Here is a 6,000-nt window from a genome sequence, read left to right as displayed (position 1 = left end):
ATGTCAAAAAGCGTATAAATTATCCGCTCATCAGATGGGCTTCTCTTCCTCAATGGGAATGTCTCCTTCTATGAAAGCTCCAGCTGAGTAACATAGATGGCAAATAAGATGAGGAAAAGCTAGCCTTGCCATGGGGGAGGACTTTTCAGCTATTTTGTAGAGTTCAAGGGAGATGACTTCATGAACTTCTACTTCCTCTCCAATCATGATGCTATGAATCATGATGGCCCGATCCACAGTAACTTCAGATCGGTTGCTAGTGGGGATGATGGAGCGTTGTATGAACTCTAACCATCCTCTAGCTGCAGGCTTGAGGTCCAGTCTTCTTAGTTGAACCGGCTTGCCTTTGGAGTCAATCTTCCATTGAGCTCCTTCCACACATATGTCCATGAGGACTTGGTCCAACCTTTGATTAAAGTTGACCCTTCTAGTGTAGGGGCGTGCATCTCCTTGCATCATAGGCAAGTTAAACGCTAACCTCACATTTTCCGGACTAAAATCTAAGTATTTCCCCCGAACCATGGTGAGATAATTCTTTGGGTCCGGGTTCTTACTTTGATCATGGTTCCTAGTGATCCATGCATTGGCATAGAACTCTTGAACCATTAGGATGCCGACTTGTTGGATGGGTTTTGTTAGAACTTCCCAACCTCTTCTTTGGATTTCATGTCGGATCTCCGGATACTCATTCTTCTTGAGCTTGAAAGGGACCTCAGGGATCACCTTCTTCTTGGCCACAACATCATAGAAGTGGTCTTGATGAGCTTTGGAGATGAATCTTTCCATCTCCCATGACTCGGAGGTGGAAGCTTTTGTTTTCCCTTTCCCTTTTCTAGAGGATTCTTCGGTCTTAGGTGCCATCAATGGTAATGGAAAAACAAAAAGCTTATGCTTTTACCACACCAAACTTAGAATATTGCTCGCCCTCGAGCAAGAAAAGAAAGAAAAGATGAAGAAGAAGAAGAAGAAGAAAATATGGAGGAGAGGGGGGAGTGGTGTATTCGGCCAAGAAGAGAAGAGAGGGTTGTGTTGTGTGAAAATGAGGAAGAATGGAGGGCTATATATAGGGAAGGGAGGGGGTAAGGTTCGGCCATAAGGGTGGGTTTTGGGTGGGAAATTGATTTTGAATTTTGAAGGTAGGTGGAGTTTATGAGGTAGGTTTATGGGGAAGAGTGGATGGATGTGAGTGGTGAAGTGGTGATAGGGAATAGAGATTGAGGTGATTGGTGAAGAGTTTTGGGGAAGAGTGTTTATGGGAATGTGTGAAAGAGGGGTGAGAAGAAGTGAGTGGAGGTAGGTGGAGATCCTGTGGGGTCCACAGATCCTGAGATGTTCAAGGATTTACAACCTTGCACTAAATTGGGCATACAAAAATGCCCTTGTACACAACTCTGGGCGTTCAGCGCCAGATTGGTGCTTGTTCTGGGCGTTGAACGCCCATTTGTTGCCCATTTCTGGAGTTGAACGCCAGAACCATGCTTGTTCTGGGCGTTCAGTGCCAGAACCATGCTCTGTTCTGGCGTTGAACGCCAGCCAGATGCATCTTACTGGCGTTTAAACGCCAGTAAGGTCTTCCTCCAGGGTGTGATTTTTCTTCTGCTGTTTTTAATTCCGTTTTCAATTTTTTCATTTATTTTGTGACTCCACATGATCATGAACCTAATAAAACATGAAAAATAATAAAAATATAAATTAGATAAAAATTGGGTTGCCTCCCAACAAGCGCTTCTTTAATGTCAATAGCTTGACAGTGGGCTCTCATGGAGCCTCACAGATGTTCAGAGCATTGTCGAGACTCTCCAACACCAAACTTAGAGTTTGGTTGTGGCCTCCTAACACCAAACTTAGAGTTTGACTGTGGGGGCTCTGGTTGACTCTGCAATGAGAGAAGCTTACTGTGCTTCCTCTCCATGGGTACAGAGAGAGATCCTTGAGTTTTAAACACAAGGTTGTCTTCATTTAATTGAAAGATCAATTTTCCTCTATCCACATCAATCACAGCTCTTGTTGTGGCTAGGAAGGGTCTTCCAAGGATGATGAATTCATCTTCATCCTTCCTAGTGTCTAGGACTATGAAATCAGCAGGGATGTAAAGGCCTTCAACCTTTACTAACACGTCCTCTACTTGTCCATAAGCCTGTTTTCTTGAATTGTCTGCCATCTCTAATGAGATTTTAGCAGCTTACACCCCATAGATTCCCAGTCTCTCTATTACAGAGAGGGGCATGAGGTTTATCCCTGACCCAAGATCACACAGAGCCTTTTCAAAGATCATGTTGCCTATGGTACAAGGTATTACGAACTTTCCAGGATCCTGTTTCTTCTGAGGCAATGTCAGTTGATCCAGATCACTTAGTTCATTAGTGAACAAGGGAGGTTCATCTTCCCAAGTCTCAATACTAAATGATTTGGCATTCAGCTTCATGATTGCACCAAGGTACTTGGTAACTTGCTCTTCAGTAACATCCTCATTCTCTTCAGAAGAGGAATACTCATCTGAGCTCATGAATGACATAAGGAGGTTTAATGGAATCTCTATGGTCTCTAGATAAGCCTCAGATTCCTTTGGTTCCTCAAAGGAAAACTCCTTATTGATCACTGGACGTCCCAGGAGGTCTTCCTCACTAGGATTCACGTCCTCTCCTTCCCTTACAGGTTTGGCCATGGTGATTAATTCAATGGCCTTGCACTCTCCTTTTGGATTTTCTTCTGTATTGCTTGGGAGAGTACTAGGAGGGATTTCAGTGATCCTTTTACTCAGCTGGCCCACTTGTGCTTCCAAATTTCTAATGGAGGACCTTGTTTCATTCATGAAACTCACAGTGGCCTTTGATAGATCAGAGACTAAATTTGCTAAATTAGAAGTATTTTGTTCAGAGTTCTCTGTCTGTTGCTGAGTGGATGATGGAAAAGGCTTACTATTGCTAAACCTGTTTCTTCCACCATTATTAAAGCCTTGTTGAGGCTTTTGTTGATCCTTCCATGAGAAATTTGGATGATTTCTCCATGATGAGTTATAGGTGTTTCCATAAGGTTCACCTAAGTAATTTACCTCTACTATTGCAGGGTTCTCAGGATCATAGGCTTCTTCTTCAGAAGATGCCTCTTGAGTACTGTTGGATGCAGCTTGCATTCCATTCAGACTCTGAGAAATCATATTGACTTGCTGAGTCAATATTTTATTCTGAGCCAATATGGCATTCAGAGTATCAATTTCAAGAACTCCCTTCTTCATAGGCGTCCCATTACTCACAGGATTCCTCTCAGAAGTGTACATGAACTGGTTATTAGCAACCATGTCAATGAGTTCTTGAGCTTCTGCAGGCGTTTTTTTTAAGTGAATGGATCCACCTGCAGAGGTATCCAATGACATCTTAGATAACTCAGACAGACCATCATAGAATATATCCAGGATGGTCCATTCTGAAAGCATGTCAGAAGGACACTTTTTGGTCAGTCCTTTGTATCTCTCCCAAGCTTCATAGAGGGATTCACCTTCTTTCTATCTGAAGGTTTGAACATCCACTCTAAGCTTACTCAGCTTTTGAGGAGGAAAGAACTTGGCTAAGAAAGCCTTGACCAGCTTATCCCAAGAGTTCAGGCTATCCTTAGGTTGAGAGTCCAACCATATTCTAGCTCTGTCTCTCACAGCAAAAGGGAAAAGCATGAGCCTGTAGACTTCAGGATCTACTCCATTAGTCTTAACAGTATCACATATCTGCAAGAATTCAGTTAAGAACTGAAAAGGATCTTCAGATGGAAGTCCATGAAACTTGCAGTTTTGCTGCATCAGAGAAACTAATTGAGGTTTAAGCTCAAAATTGTTTGCTCCAATGGCAGGAATGGAGATGCTTCTTCCATGTAAATTGGAATTAGGTGCAGTAAAGTCACCAAGCATTCTCCTTGCATTATTGTTGTTGGGTTCGGCTGCCATCTCCTTTACTTGTTCAAAATTTTCAATAAGGTTGTCTCTGGATTGTTGTAATTTAGCTTCTCTTAGTTTCCTCTTCAGAGTCCTTTCAGGTCTGGATCAGCTTTAACAAGAATGCCTTTTTCCTTGTTTCTGCTCATAAGAAAGAGAAGAGAACAAGAAAAGAAGAGGAATCTTCTATGTCACAGTAAAGAGGTTCCTTATTGTTAGTAGAAGAAGAAAAGGAATAGGGGTGAAGAAGAATGAAGAATCCAAACACAAAGGTAAGGATAGGAGCAGTGATGTGAGATGAAGAGAAGTGTTAGTAGATGAATAAATAATTAGAAGGAGATGAGGGAGAAGGATTTTCGAAAATTATTTTTGAAAAAAGGGTTAGTGATTTTCGAAAATAGTTTTTGAAAAAGGTTAGTAATTTTCGAAAATTAAAATCAAAAATTAAAATAATTAGTTAATTAAAAAGAAATTTTGAAAAAGAGAGAAGATATTTTCGAAAATTAGAGAGAGAGAGTTAGTTAGGTAGTTTTGAAAAAGATAAGAAACAAACAAAAAGTTAGTTAGTTAGTTGAAACAAATTTTGAAAAGATAAGTTAGGAAGTTAGAAAAGATATTTTGAAATCAAATTTTTGAACAAGATAAGATAAGAAGATATTTTTGAAAAGATATGATTGAAATTAGTTTTGAAAAAGATTTGATTTTTAAAATCACAATTAATGACTTGATTCACAAGAAATCACAAGATATGATTCTAGAACTCAAAGTTTGAATCTTTCTTAACAAGCAAGTAACAAACTTGAAATTTTTGAATCAAAACATTAATTGATGATGTTATTTTCGAAAATTATGAGATAAAATTAAGAAAAGATTTTTGAAAAATATTTTTGTAATTTTCGAAAATAACTAAGAAAAATGAAAAAGATTTGATTTTTGAAAAAGATTTTAAAAAAGATAAGATTTTTAAATTAAAAATTTGATTTGACTCATAAAAACAACTAGATTTTAAAAATTTTTTGAAAAAGTCAAATCTAATTTTCGAAATTTATGAGAGAAAAAAGGAAAGATATTTTTTTTTATTTTTGAATTTTTAAAGATGAGAGAGAAAAACAATGAAAATGCTCAACGCATGGAGATTTTGGATCAAAGTATGTGATGAATGCAAGAACACTATGAATGTCAAGATGAACACCAAGAACACTTTGAATGTCAAGATGAACATCAAGAACATATTTTTGAAAATTTTTAATGCAAAGAAAACATGCAATACACCAAACTTAGAAATCTTTGATGCTTAGACTCTATGGATGCAAAAATGCACATGAGAAACAAGAAAAGACACAAAACAAGAAAACATCAAGATCAAACAAGAAGACTTACCAAGAACAACTTGAAGATCATGAAGAACACCATGAATGCATGAAGTTTTCGAAAAATGCAAGATGAATATGCAATTGACACCAAACTTTCAACTTGACTCAAGACTCAAACAAGAAACATGAAATATTTTTCATTTTTATGATTTTATGATTTTTTGTATTTTCTTTTAATTTTTTTTTCAAAAATCATTTTGAAAAAGAAAAATAAGGATTCCAAAATTTTTAATATGAATTCCAGGAATCTTACAATCTTAATCTAAAGCTCCAATCTGAGGGTTAGACATGGCTTAATAGCCAGTCAAGCTTTAGCATGAATATGGGAGTAATTCATTCAATTTTAAGCCAAAACCTCTGTCCAACGGAATTTAGACATGGTTTTATAGCCAACATGCTTCAACATGCTTCATGAAACTCTAGAATTCATTCTTAAAAATTCTGAAGAAAAATATATTTTTGAAAACATTTTTATTTTAAATTTTTTTTTTCAAAAACAAAGGAGAAATTTTTTTGAAAGATTTTTGAAAAGTTTTTTGAAAATAAAACAAAAAGAAAATTACCTAATCTGAGCAACAAGATGAACCGTCGGTTGTCTAAACTTGAACAATTCCCGGCAACGGCGCCAAAAACTTGGTGCACTGGGTCGTCCAAGTAATAAACCTTACGCGAGTAAGGGTCGATCCCACGGAGATTGTTGGTATG

The 6,000-nt window shown here is 37.6% G+C and overlaps 1 non-coding gene across 1 annotated transcript; it reads left to right on the top strand.

Annotated features, from left to right (window-relative positions):
* The first annotated feature begins 3,427 nt into the window (after positions 1-3,427).
* LOC148574760 (small nucleolar RNA R71) lies at positions 3,428-3,535 on the top strand. Its single transcript, XR_015906875.1, has one exon. It is a non-coding gene; the product is annotated as a small nucleolar RNA R71 (small nucleolar RNA).
* The last annotated feature ends 2,465 nt before the right edge of the window (positions 3,536-6,000 follow it).

Source organism: Arachis ipaensis, chromosome B2 (genome assembly GCF_059453495.1).
Source record: "Arachis ipaensis isolate K30076 ecotype BB chromosome B2, ASM5945349v1, whole genome shotgun sequence".
NCBI lineage: Eukaryota > Viridiplantae > Streptophyta > Magnoliopsida > Fabales > Fabaceae > Arachis > Arachis ipaensis.
This window is presented reverse-complemented; position numbering and strand designations above follow the sequence as displayed.